General features: G+C 40.8%; 1 long non-coding RNA gene across 1 annotated transcript in view; it reads left to right on the top strand.

Annotated features, from left to right (window-relative positions):
• Nucleotides 1–15,189, top strand: part of LOC150084494 (uncharacterized) — a 205,115-nt gene that overhangs the window by 128,930 nt on the left and 60,996 nt on the right. The gene's annotated exons all lie outside the window — the stretch shown is intronic.

Raw genomic sequence — 15,189 nt, forward strand, 5'->3', positions numbered from 1 at the left:
TTAACTTCAACAATTTCTCCTCCACTTTGCTCTCAGTTATTGCAAACTCATGGAGCTACCTGTTAGAGTTTGATAAACTTCTGGCATTCCACTCCTTGAATAACTCCTCATGTGTGAGTTGTAGATGCAAAATACTCATTCAGTTTATCAGCTGCCTGAGCTTGATCATCCATAGTCAAGCCATCTATGTTAAGTGGACCAATCTGATTCTTCCCTTTCCTTCTAGAGTTTACTTATGTAAACTCTTATGAAAAACAGCAAAGAAAAACAGAAAAATTAAGCTCTCAGCTGCCCACACCAACCACAAGAAACTTGTATTTTCGTCTAGCAAAACTGGCAAATCTACTAGAGAATACAAGCAATTTACAGACACAATACACGTGGGTATATGTAAGAAATTACTGGGTGACCCTTATATAATAGTTTGGGTTTTTTTTTTTTTTTTGCCTGCAACGACAGAGCTGGCACTTGATCAACAAGCAACTCAGTGGCAACGCACAAGGCAGAATGCGTTGGTCCCACAGGACCTAATTGTTGTCAGGGTCTCTGTCATGGAAACATTGTGCAAAAAGGATAGGTTGAATAGGAGTAGGGTATGTCTGCGAGAGGCATAAGTTGAGGACCTTGTAGAACAGATATCATCTGCTAATGGCACAAAAGGTGATAATGTTGTACACATTGAATTCTGATGACCGCGTAAATAATATAATGCGCACGACCAGGTAGGGTCATCAAGTGACCACAGCAATAAATATTTTCTATTTATTAAGTATTCAACGAAATAGAACTCAATACAAATCTTCTACATTACATAAGGTCCATATCTTTATCCAAGCTGCTCATTAATACATAAGTGGCCACCAGGAATATGCGCTTTTTTTTCACAATTCAAAAACATGTAAAATATATCCTTAATCGCTGCTAACTTACTCTCTTCTTGCCGTTGTGGTCGAGTCTCTATATTGTCAAATCTAACGAAACTGAGCAATCCTTCATTCTAGTGCGCGACATGGTTGCAGAAAAAAAAAAAAAAAAAAAAAATCACACGTTGCAATGTAGGATTTCTGTGGCTCCATAATTCTAGAATAGGTTCCTGACATGCTTTGAACCAGCAATAATCAACAGGCCTATTAATGCTTTCATTTATATGCCATTTACTTCCTTCCATTCATCACCTTTCGAAGAGATAGCTTTACGATAGGTTTCTTGAATAAGTACAGGCAAAATTTAGTCAGTTATGAATAATTCGAATGCGTTCGTAATCTTTTCTCTATAACTTGTAAGTCCGGGATTTTTGTTCAATATGTTTGTTGCAAGACAACAGATTGTTGATTTTTTGACCACCGAGTGCCATCTTTAGTCAAATTGTATTTGCAGAATTATTTTCAATACCGCCGTCAGATAATTCATTGCCAGCGTGTGCAGAATTATCACTTCGTCGGATGAATCGCAAATTTCTTGGCAACAAAATAGAGATTTGTTGCCTTTGTTGAAATTGACTTCTAGTAATACACCTTCATCTTCCCACAATTCCAGTTAATCTGGAATATCCTCAAACTCTTCGTTCACTAACTTTAAGTTCCGTTTCAGCGAGATACTTGCGGCATAGTCTAGCTGTGGACTGTCGAAATAAAGCACGCGAGAATATTATGCTGTGAACAACAAAGCAAACATGTCACGACATGGTCTAACACGCTTTCAAGCATGCTCTGATCAGTACAAAACGTACACAAACGAATAATTGCACTCTATTGGTTAACAAGGTTATAACATCGGCTACGTAAGTGACCCCAATCAAGAAATTATTTTTTCTAAGTATTTAAATTTAAGTAATTACCCCACAGTGATCTGGACAAAGATAAAAAAAAAAAAAAAAAAACTCTGCTAAAGCATATCGAAGCCTGCAAGACATTAATGACATTAAGAGTAGATCTATAAAATTATTTAACGAGTACAGGGCAATGTTCAAAAAAGTTCCCAGTTCGGATTAAATTTGAAAGCGTCTGTAATTTCGCCCAGACACAACAGGTGGAAGTATATTAGCCATATGGTTGTTATTTGGTTTTTAGGAACATTAGCAACTAAGGCCATATTGCTCTGGGGATATGCGGTGGTCACATTGGACTTGAACTTCTGTAGACTGCAATTTTCAGGAAATACGTACGAAGGAAGGTTGTTCCAGAAAACGGCAGTTGAATGAATAAACAAGGAAGATGAAAAGTTGTTTCTGTGAGTTTGAAGTTGGACAGTAAATGGATGTTGGCGGCACGTGTTCGGACTGTTTTGAAAGAGAGAGCGGGAATTATAGAAGCCAATTCAGAAGAACAGTTGGTTGGTTGATTTTTATTGGCCCAGAAGAACAGTGCCCATGGAAGTATCTGTAGCAGAGGCATGCAGCAGAAACAGTATGTCTATGAGACAACGCGTGTAGAGACTCTGTTAGAGATGAATCATTAATTAACCTAACTGTCCTCTTCTGAATGGAATCTAGCAGCCTGAGAGAGGTTTTGGGGGCACCACCCCAGATGTGGGAACAATATTCCATGGCAGGGCGGATTTGCTATTTATACAGAGTGAGCAGCTGTTTGGAAGAAAAGTAACGCCGACAGCGAAAGAGAAAATCAAGTTTTTTAGATGCAGAGGAAGCAATATTTGTAATGTGCTTGTGCCAAGAGACATTAGAAGTCAGGGTAATCACCAAAACAGATATCATTTTGCCTAGAAATCGGAGTGTCACTAAACATACGCATAGGAGCAGAAGAATCCTTTTTGCGAGATAAGACAAGACTGAGTTTTAGACAGGTTGAAATCAACTAAGTTGTCTTTGCCCCACTGGAGAATTACCTCAAGATCGGCATTTAAGGAATTGGTCGCAGATTTTCGAGAAGTTGAAGCTGATTGAGCAGGGCAAGGTTTCTTAAAATGGAAAGTAGAATGCAAGTGCTATCATCGGCAAAACTATGGATAGGATTTCCAGTCAATGGAAGGTCATTATTATACAAGAGGAAAATAGTGCGGAAAGTACTGAACCTTGATGGACACCAGCATTAGTAGAGAAGTTAGAAGACAGAGCCATCTACCATCACCCTCAGTGAGCGATCAGAGAGAAAACTGGATAAGCAATTACTAAAAACAGTTGGCAAACCATAAGATGGAAGCTTGTATAGAAGACCTTTATGCCAACCACGATCGAAAGCCTTTGAGATGTCAAGAGCAACTACTTGTGTTTCATCGAACCTTTCCATTGAATTAGTCCATAAATGGGTAATATAAGCCTGAAAATCACCAGTGGATGGACACTGACGGTATCCATACTGGCGATCGTTGATCAGACGGAAGGTTTCTAGGTAGTTTAAGAGTTGGCGGTTAATTGATTTATCCATTACTTTAGAAAGCGTAGAAGTAATTGCAACGGGACGATAATTGGATGGGACGGATTTGTCACCCTTTTTTAGAAACTGGCTGGATATGAGCAAATTTCCAAGCAGAAGGAAAAACACCTTTGGAATAAGAAAGTGAAAAAAGGCGGCAAGGAATAGGAGTAAGTTCAGGAGCACGAGTTTTGAGAACAAGTGGACAAATACCATCCAGACCTGGAGCTTTCTTAGCATCAAGATTTGTCAAAATCCTTCTGCCATTCTTTTGACGGAAGACCACAGGAGGTATTAAATGGAGCGCGTTGGGAATGGTGGAAGGTGTTTTACCAAGATCATTAATACATGAGTTGGAAGAAAAATGGGATGCTAGCAGGTCAGCTTTATCCATAGCTGAAGTGACAACAGAACCATCTGGTTTGGACAGAGGTGGGAGCAGAGATGGGCAAAAGTTGCGGCCAATATCTTTGGCAAGAGACCAGAATGCTCGGCTACCATTAGGGCAAGAAGCAAGTTTCCTACTCTTAGCCTGTTCAAACTGTAGTTTTGGCTGATTAATAACTGCCTTACAATTGTTGCGAGCTTTAGTGTAGGCAGAAAATGAAACTGAAGAATTAGAAACAAGCCAATTACGATATGCAGCATTCTTCTTTTGAACAGCCTTGGCACATTATTGGAAAACCAAGGTTTTCCAATTAGATAAAGGACGAGATTTTAAAGTGGAGTGTGGGATAAAAGATTCCATTCCTGCAAGAATAATTTCACTGACACGATCTGAGCAAACGTTAGTATCAGAAGTTTTGAAACCGTAATCCGACCAAGGAAAAAAAAGAAAAGAAGTCTCGCAGGTCATCCCATTTTGCATTCTTGTAAGACCAAACAACACGAGGTTGGGAATAGCCATTAGATAAAGGCTCCATTTTAGAAGAGACAATCACCAAGTTGTGATCTGAAGTGCCTAAAGGACCTCTCACTTCGACCATGTACTTAGAAGGGTTGTTTGTGAAAAAAGTAAAGCATGTTGGCTGTATTCTTGTATCTCGACCAGCTGAGTCGGTGTGACTAGAAAACGGAAGCCAGCTGGAGTTGTGAACATTAAAATCACCATGGAAAATTACCTCACTGTGAGGAAAGTTGGACTGGAGAAAGTCAAGTTGAAAAGAGAGGAAGTAAAAGAGCTCCAAGTGATTAATGGATTTAGGAGAATGGTAGAGACGACAGATGAATTTGACACAATGAGGTAGAGAGATTTTAAGCCAGAGAAGATCAAAGAGAGGAGATTCCAAATTGCCAAGTCTCTGACAGGTAATATCAGAACGGACATATGCACAAGCACCACCTTTGAGGCAAAAGGAATCATACAGCGAATAATTTGGTCATCTGAGATGAGCAGTAGTTGAATCAACCGATAACTGAGATTCCCTCAGAAAAAGTACATGGGGTTTGGCAGACTGCAAGTGTAATTGGGCATCGTTGAAATTGGAATTGAGACCACGTATATTTGTGAAATGAATTAGGAAGTACTTGGGAGGTTTGATCTTTTCGCAGATATGCTTGCTCTATTAGTTTGACAATTCGTGGTGTATTCAATAGTAAGAAAAAAATGGGTGGGGCATGCAGTATGAAGTAATGAAATTTTTGGATATGGTGTACACAAGGGAAGAATATACACAGATCCTTCACATAACGTGAAGCCTCGACAATGCTCCCCTACTCGGACTCCCTCCAGTCACTACCTGGCAGAGTAGAGTAGAGGTAGCAAGAGTATACCCCCCCCCCCCAAGAACGAAGAAGGCGACTATGGTCAGCAGTAGAAAAATTATCAGAACAGGCGACATGTTTCCTTGCGGAGTCAGAATCCTATAAACACATTTACTGTCTTTTTTCGACACTTCGTGCTTGGTGCCGTGTCAATTTTTTTCTGACAACCCCCCGTGGAAAATAACGGAAACTGCCCTGTACAAATATCGTATTGCTTTCTTCAGATAATATTTCATTTTTAGTCGCAATAATTGACAGGTCCTAAGGTTTATTCGTTTCCCAGCACATTATTGACCTGCAGAACCATAGCAGGTCATGGGAAACGCATGAGGGGAACCCAGAGGTATATATTTGAAGAGGGAAAAGCAAGAAGATATACTTTTCTGGGTGAGACAGAAGAGTAGGAAAGACCAGCGTAGGACTCTGAAGATTTGGTGGGGTTTTAAGTAAAAAATAGAATAGTGTAATCAACCAGAAGAGAGAAAAGAGACGAAATGATTTTTCGGACAAGGAATACGGCCCCCGAGGCGGCGCGGATTTCTTTGGGTGAGTCAACCTTTGTTGACTATGAACAAGATGCACTAAATTGCCCAGAGTCAAACCTGCCCTACTCTTATTGTTTTAGCGTGTACAAGACATCTCTCCTCACATATAAATACCCAGACAATTGTTGTAACAATTTTTGGTACTTAGGTTTTAACAGTTAATGTGACTTATTGACTCAAATGACAAAACACCAATTAAAGCTACTAAATGGACCCATTTTGTTATACTATCATTAGAATAGTAGTATGTTATGACAGGCACCAATTATCTTGTTACTTGTGAGAGTGACGAGCGAAGAGCCTACATGAAGAACACCAATGCCCAGTTATACCAACAGTAATGTTTCAACCTGCTATATAGTTGTATTTAACCTGTCTCATATAAGTGACGCAAATCATGATATTATTTTTTTTAATGTTGTGTTGTACAATTTAGTGTTTTAATAAACCTTGTTTCGTTTGTTTACACTTTTGCATCACGACTATTCTCTCTAGTTACACATAGTTCACTTAATAAATATTGTAAGGAACCATTGTTAAGCGGTACTCTTGAATCTCATTAAAAAGAAAGGTTTTTGAGCAAAATCACAACGCGATCCTAGATGCTGCGAGCTTACCCTCAGTGACACACTGGGTGAGATTTGAGGGCACAGGATTTATTGTCGTAATTTAAACTGCTAGATGATCAAAATTGAAACCCAGGGTTTTCTGGACACACATGGTAGTGTGCGGTCTTGCTGGTAGCAGAGTGATCGAAGAATACGTTGATTGGCAAGCACATTACAACGGAAAAACCTTGTGGAACACTTACTGTTCATCGAATCACCTCCGGATATGTTCTCGTCGAAATCGAAATGACGTAACTGATTTCAGATTGAAAAGGAATGGTTAAGCACAAGCTTCAGTTTTGGTGCATGCATAGTGTGAAAATATTTTGAAAAGAATGGGTTAGCCGTATTCGCTGCGCACCCATCCTTCCGCCCAAAAAGAGATCTCCTACAGAACGTTACATAGCGAAGTACTGGTATATACCGAGTACAATGTAGAAGTCAGGTATTTTATACGATAACCGAACGTGCCTGAAAAGTTAATGGAACACCGAACACCTTTTGTCTTTATTTTACCATCCCTTTTACTTTTCTTTGTTTTACACCAGTCTGTCTGTCTGTGGTACATTAGGTCTTCTAAAGCACTAAGCCCCACCCCCCCATCAAATGCAATCTGACCGCTTGTCATTTCTCATCACCTCTAAACGGAGGCTAAATATACTATACACATATGCACAAATGTGAGTTTCTCATAAGCAAGTGAGAAAGAAAAAATAGGATAAGAACATTTATTATACAAAGTTGAATTGATACACAAATAATATACAATACTCAAGGGTAACCTGATTATATTAAGGCTTTGCTCCACTTGAAATTCTCTTTATCCTATTTCATTAATAATGTCTGGAATCAAATTACCATGTACTCTAATTTAACTACAATCTTAAATCAGCGTTGTGTCTAGATAACCAATGTGTTTATAAATTCTCTTGATTGGAGTTTCTGTGCAATGAAATTATTGCATTATCTATCAAATGTTATTTATTCTACTCTAATTACTTTCCTTACTCAATGTTCAAATTATTAAGTAATTCAATCCACCTAATATCTTTACCTACATTTATTTACCCATAACAGCCTTTCCAAAAACAAAAACACGTCCGACTATCATTAATTATGTTTAATATTAGTTTTACATGGAGAAAATTACTAGTACAAAGGCTCACATGGTACTTAGAAAGTTGCCACTGTTAATACCAATGTAGCTTCAAAAAACTGCTCCACACTAGCTGAAGATAAAACGTACAAAATGCTTTCAAAGAACATGAAATCATTTTTTTTTTATATTAACGAAATTAAAGCACTTGGGAATCATTCTCGACAGTAAACTATCTTTCCTATCACATCTGAACTATAGCCAAACAAAGATGAACAAATACGCAACAATGATGGCAAGGATCATCCGCTGGGACTAGGACCTAAAGAGGCACACACTCGCCCTCCTCTACAAAACAGTCGTCATTCCAGCAGCTACATACGCCTCAGGTGTATGTGGTTTAACAAGGCTCCAAAAGCGGCAAATAGCAGGAAACTCAATATTATTCACCGACAAGTTCTTCTTACCATGAGGCGTGCCTGTAATACCGTCTACACCCAGCCCTGCAGGTAAAAATCGCCTTCGTAGTTCTCCCCGGGACTCTATTGCACTTACTTATGGTACTACACTTAAGGTGGTAGAAAATGAAAAAGACCTGGGAGTAATTGTGCAGTCAGATATGAAGTTTTCTGAGCAGTTCAGACAGGCTGCTAGGGCGGGTCATGGGGTTTTGTCAATGATATATAGGAATTTTGCTAGCAGGGAAAAGGAGGTGATTGTCCCTCTGTATAAGGCAATGGTCAGGCCACGCCTTGAGTACTGCGTACAGGTCTGGAGGCCTCATTTTAGGAAGGATGTAGATTTGCTTGAGCGTGTACAGAGAAGAGCAACACGATTGGTGAGGGGAATGAAGGGATTCTCTTACCAAGAGAGGCTTAAGTTCTGCAAATTGCAGTGGCTGGAGACTAGGCACCTGCGCGGTGATCTGATTGAGGTCTATAAGGTCTTGAATGGGTTGAGCACGCTGAATTCTGATGGGATCCTTCCACTTGTTCAGATTACCAACCTACGGGGACATAAGTTCAAATTAAGAAAGGACAGATGTAGAATAGATGTGCGGAAATTTGCCTTTAGCCAGCGGGTGGTTAATTGCTGGAACAAACTTCCATCTGTCGTTGTAGAAGTTGATAGGTTAAATAAATTTAAGGAGGAACTGGACAGGCATTTGGAGGGAATGGTGTGATTTTTTTTTTTTTTTTTTTTTTTTGGCTGATGCTGCATAAGCTCCTACACTTGCTTTCTTGCATCATGTGCCACTACTACTACTACTTATTAACAGGACCTGGTGCTACACACAGCAAGCTAACCACACTGGGAATAGTCAACAATCCATTCTGCGCATGTGGATCACAGGAGACCTGGGACCACCTGATGTATGACTGCCGACTCTGAGGACCTCCGGGGGTCTATTCATCACTGAGCTACAGTTTATCTCTAAAGACTGAGCACCACATCCTAGAGAGTGCCATCACCTACACAGCATTCTCCCAATATGCCCAGTCTCTTCACAAGAAGGCCGACCTTGTCACAACCACCAAACCCACTTGACTAGACAGCAACCAGCTACAATGAAAACTACAGTGCAACAAACCCAAGCAGCAATGACTTGTTGCCTGAACAGAGGCACCTGGCCACAATAGGATAGGATGATGCCCTCATGAAAAGCAGAGTAAACCAGATTAAGACATACCCATCCCCGGATGTGATTCAAATTCGGAGGGGACTGACCACAGAAGGAAAAGAAGCCTGAAGAGATCTCCACTTCCTCCACAAGCCATCGTGAAATGTGACAAACTGAAACACGACTACTGAATGACCAACAGATCCGGCCAGTAAACTCCACTTCCGGGACAAGAGTGATGAAAATGCGACAAACACTAAACTTGACTACCATTTGCAAAGACTACAATCAACACAGAAGGGATGGGACCTGAATCTCATGAACGACAACTGTCTGATCAGACCTCTGTGGAGGCTATACGGATACCACTGGATTTGACAGAGCAGCTTTGCTGCAAAGCACCTTATTGGCGATCTAAATCTAGCTCCCTGTCTCGATTTACTTTATACCATCCTCCCCGGCGGGGTTGAGTAGATGGTTCTCCGTCTCTTCCCCTTACTGCCACCTCTCCTTTCCTCTGGTAGGACTTGGGCAGGCCCAACTGACCACTGGGGAAGTCTTCTCTATCGTTCCCCTTCTGTCTTTTCCCCCAGTCTTCCGTCTCCCTCCTCCACCCTACCTATACACCAGAGTACTCTCTAAACAGCAAAAATTGAATCATGCAAAATTGAACCTCGCACGACTTTTGGATACCAATTCTAGCGTTTTCCTCTTTTTATTTCATTTTATTTTTTAAATTATTTATTTATTTATTTCTTACTTGTTTTTTTTTAAGGTTCTAGCCACTGAAATCTCAGGAAACTAGGTGGCAGGACCTGCCCAGAGTAAATAATATCTAAACTACTGGGTACCTGGTCTGCCTCCACGGGGCCGAATGTTGACAGCGTTGGGTCCCAACGGCTAAATCACCAGAGGAACAACGGTACATAACACTACACATAATCCATACACTTTTAAACCTCTGGCATTGACAGTGTTTTGTTTCACAACTACAATGTATACTACGTGGAGATGGGGGGAAACCCCCAGTGCCGTTTGACACTAAACACTATCTGGTGGCCATGGTGATGTTCTCATCTGGTCTGCAGTAGAGGGAGATAATGTAGAAGGCTCCTAGTGCAGTAATTACTTGGGCACAGGTGGGAGATTTTGGTGGCTGCTATGTCAGGGTTTTTGGTAATGATTGCAGCCCATGGAGTAGTGTCTTCTATCTGAATTATTTTATAATTTAGGGGGTACCCTCTAACGAGTTTGGAGTGAGTGTATGGTTCCTGGAGGATGATGTCCGCATTTGTTTCCTTGGTTTATGCCTAACCTGATCGGTTACGGCCCTTGCTCTTTGAGCATTGAGTTGAATGAATTTGACTATCGTTGTTTAGGGTTAGCTGCCATATTCGATTCTGGTTTGGTTAAAACTCTTGATTTTTTATGTATATGCGACATTTGTTGTCTCTTACTGAATGCGTCGAATCGAGTTTTTTGGTCTTTGCAGTTGGCACATATTGGTTTTTCTTTCTTAGGGCAGTCCTTGTAATCATGGCCTTTTTCGGCACAATGACCACATGTCTGGATAGTTTGGCTGAATGTATGAGTGGTGTGGCCAAATTTGCAACATCTATAACATTTGGAGAATACGATGTGCTCGTGGAATCTGTGGCTGCTCCAGTTTACAAAGATCCTTGTTTGCTTGGCCAGGACTTGCCATGTCACAGGGTTGAGTTCCACGACACAGTTCTTAGTTTCCTGTCATGGGTTTGATCACATATTTCGGTGTGACCAATTCTTTCATATTGGACTTCGGGAGGGACCTCTGCAGGTTTCTGAAGTATATCTCAGAGGTCAGTTCTGGCGTAATGTCATTTTTCAGGTCGTAGATCTTGACAGAGGGTCCTTTTTTCTTCGGTGCTTCCGCGTTGTCCTATGGTTGTTATTTTCGGGTTAGTTATGCTCTGGCTGGCCTCCTCAGTGGTTTCCATTTCTATGACTATTCCCGGATTCCTCGTGTTTCTATGCTCGTCGATTTCAGGTCATTGGATAGTTCTTGTATGAAGTGAGTTTTTACACTTTCGTTGGAGGTGGTGTCATCAGGAGTGAGCGGCCTCAGCACAACAATATTGGGAGTTGGCAGTAGTTTTCCTGTTTGCCGGTTGGTTCTTAGTTTGTGTGTTGTCAAGTGCTTTGGGGAGTTTCTTCAGCGTATGTGGGTGCGTGCTGTTGCATTTGTTTCGCACCACATTAAATATATGCTTGGAGGTTAGCTATTGCTTTTAAGGTACGTTTCAGTTAGGAGTGTCGAGTTTGTTCAGGAGGTTGACTATTTGCCTTCTGAGTCCGGTGGTTACTCTGTTCTTTGAACAGAGTTTCAAAAGGCGGCTTTAAGGATCATCGCCTTTTCGGGAACGGTGCCCTCCGACAGTGAGGGGTACAGATGGGATTCTGGTTGTTTTCTGTTGCTTGTGTCTCCCGCTCCAACTTGCGCCCTGATTGCTTTTTATTTTTCCTTTTCGAAAGAAGGTGGGCCTCGGATCTGACGTTTCCCTGGTTATCTGTGGTTGTTCGCTCATTGTTGGAGTCCAGCTGTAGGATTTCAGACTGCCTGCTGGAGCTTTCCTGCAGTTGATCCCGCGTTGGTTTGTTCATTTCGGATTTATGAGTATACGAATAATCGGGAGAGAGTTCCCTTCTTGTATGGAGTGTAAATCTGAGTGGAAACAGGTGTCGCACAAGTCTGTGCAATAATTTTCTGGTGCATAGCACTATTAGGGTTTTGGCCAACCCCAACAGTTACTTTGGGGGGAAACAGCCAGGTATGGAAATACTCATAGAAGAACGGGGTTAATTTCTTGTGGGGTATTTTATAGCGGCGAAGATGTTGGTGACGTTGAAATTATCATCGGAACGGAAGTAGCTTCTCTCCATGGTCAGTTTATGGTAGAGGAGGGGGAAGGGCTCACATCTGATGAGTTTGGGCTTTGCACACCCAGAATCCTGAGCTGCATATATCATCATCCTTCTCTTTCTTGGTGATTTCCTTCTCTCTCTCTCTCTCTCGATGAATCAGAAATTTTTTTTTGGCTGTTGCAGCATAAGCCTCAGGCTTCCTTGCACCATATAGCTAATAATAATAGAAATGCATTGTTATCAGTTAGAATTACACCCAGTTTGGTGGAAATAGTTGGGACACTATCACGGTCCAAAGTTACATTCACTGTAGCATGTCCCCATTCAATAGCCAGATAGGTATGTGGAAATCACATTATATCGGTGCACTATTTCCTTGTTGTGCCACGTAGTGACCAGTGCAGTCTCACAACAACGGAAACGGATACTAAAGTAAATATTAGCATAGGCATATGATGCCAGAAAGTAAGCTTAAGCAGCATCATCCAAAAAAAAAAAAAGAAAATAAAAAACCACTCCCATTTCATCCATCCGTTAGTTCGAAATACCTGTACAGCTGAGCCTTAAATTTATTTAGGCTATCAACTTCAACAACAAGGGATGGAAGTCTGTTCCATCAAGCAACTACCCGCTGGCTAAAGGTTTCCGCACATCTATCTTTCCTCAATTTGAATTTATACCCTCTCAGGTGGTTATTCTGAGCAAGAGGAAGAATCCCATCAGCATTGAGAATTCTAAAACCATTCAAGGCTTTCTACACATCTATCAGATTACCTCGCCGGTGCGTAGTCTCCAGACACTAATTTACAAAACTTAAGCCTTTCTTCGTAAGAGCAACCATTTGTTCCATTCACTGATCTTGTTACCCTTCTCTATACTCGATCCAGCAGCTCTACATCCTTCTTGAAATAAAATACGACCTCCAGACCTGTATACAGTACTCAAGGTGTGGCCTAACCATTGCCTTATACAAGGGAATAATCACCTCCTTATCCCTGCTATAAAAATTCCTGTATATCATTGACAAGACACCATGAGCCACTCTTGCAGGATGTCTGCACTACTTAGAAAACTTCATATCTGTCTGCACAATTACCCCCAGGTCCTCTTTTCATTCTCTACAATTGTCAGTGCAGTACCACAGAGTTGATACGTTACTCTGGGGTTACTGTTTCCCATATATAGTACTTTACATTTGGCAATGTTAAACTTCATTTGCCACCTCTCGGCCTTTCTGACAACCTTTCCAGATCCTGTTGCAGTAGCATAGTGTCAGCAGTGTCCTTGACAACCCTGCCAACCTTCATATCGTCTGCAAACTTGGACATTAAGCTTGATATACCATCATCAATATCATTTATAAATACAGAAAATGACAATGGACTTAACACTGAACCCTAGAGTACTCCACTAATAACCTTAGTCCACAATGAGCAGTGTCCATTGATTACCACTCTGTCTTCTCCCCCTAGACCACCTCTTTATCCATAGCAGCAACTTGCCTCCAATGCCACGCTGCTCCAATTTGTGCAGCAGTCTTCCATGTGCAACAGTATCGAAAGACTGAGACCTAAATATATAATATCAAAGTTATACCCTGAATCCAGTTCTTTTGTGACTGCATCATAGTATCCAATCAAATTTGTCAGGCAAGACTTTCCCTTAACAAAACCATGCTGTGTCCGAGCTATAACTGAAGTCTTGTCTAGATGATCCTGCAGTGCTTCTTTAACCAGTGCCTCCATTAATTTTCCTGGAACAGAAGTTAAACTCACAGGTCTATAATTACTTGTGTTAGCCTTTGATCCTCCTTTGTGAATTAGAGTCACATTTGCACTTCTCCAGTCTATGGGTACCTCCCCTGAGTCCAAAGAAGCTCTCATAATTATGGCTAAGGGTTTACTTACTTCATTTGCTGCTTCCTTTAATATAACTGGATAGATCCCATCCACCCCAGGTGCCTTTTTATGTTTATCCTCAACAATTTCTCCTCCAGTTTCCTCTCAGTTATTCCAAAAGAATAACTGAGATCATCTAGCTCACTGCCAGAGTTTACTTCACATCTGGCATTCCCCTTTCTGAATAAATCCTCACGTATGAATGTAGATGCAAAATACTAGTTTAGTTTGTTATCCACCTGAGCAGGATCATCAACAGTTGAACTATCAATATCCAGTGGACCAATCTGATTCAGCCCTTTCCTTCTAGAGTTTTTGGTAAAGACCTCTTTTCTGTTTTTCTTTGCATCCTTTGCCAAGGATTTCTCATAATCTGCCTTTGCCTGCCTAATCTCCTTTGTGACTTTGTTACAGTCCAGCTTCTATCTATCATAGTCTTCCCTGTCACCCATTAATTTATTTGTATCCCATGCATTTTTCTTCTCTGCCATATGTCTCATTAGTTCATCTGATATCCATTTAGGCCTAAACCTTGAACAATATTTCTTAGTTGGTATGTAAAGCCTATTAGCTTCCAAGGTAAATTCTTTGAATGCTTCCCATTTTGAAATTGCTGTTGGTAACATTATCAGTTGGTCCCACTGTATAGAATTTAAATACTGTCTCAGACCATCGTTGTCGCCTTTACGAAAGCAAAAACCCTTCCCTTTACCCCTGATGGTAGTTACCTCTTTGAGTAAATCCCACTTCAGCCCACTGTGATCACTGCCACCTAGTGGTTCCTTTATCTGCAGATTCTTAATGCATGAAGAATCACTACTGATAATTAGATCAAGAGAATTACTCCCTCTAGTTGCCTCCCAAACATGGTGATGTTGAAAACAATCATCCAATAAATCCAAAGAAGCCTTGCTTAACCCACAAATTCCAGTCAATATCTGGGAAATTAAAATCCCACACAAGATTTCCTGACCCACTATTTCCCTGTACAGTTTCTTATTATACTCATCAGAGTCATTAGGCCTATAGCACAATCCTATTCTCAATTATGATCTCCCAATGCTTATGTCATACAAAACTGACTCGACACTGCACTGTCCAGCGATGTCGACTGGCTTCACTTTTTTGGATTTTAAGTGTTTCTTAAAATCTCCTCCTCCCTTCCTATCCTTTCTGTACACATTGTATTCCCCAAATTCAAGTTCTGCATTCCTTATATCTGTGTGACACCACGTCTCTGTTATCCCAACAATATCTGCCTTTGATGTTTTGAGCATCACCTCAAATTCATCTACTAAACTCCTAGCATTGGTGTACACGCAAGATACATGCACCTGTTCCTGTTCTTAGCTACCCTAACACTACCCATGTGTTTACTTGTATCG

Source organism: Mastigoproctus giganteus, chromosome 6, assembly GCF_048544385.1.
Source record: "Mastigoproctus giganteus isolate SK-2022 chromosome 6, ASM4854438v1, whole genome shotgun sequence".
NCBI lineage: Eukaryota > Metazoa > Arthropoda > Arachnida > Uropygi > Thelyphonidae > Mastigoproctus > Mastigoproctus giganteus.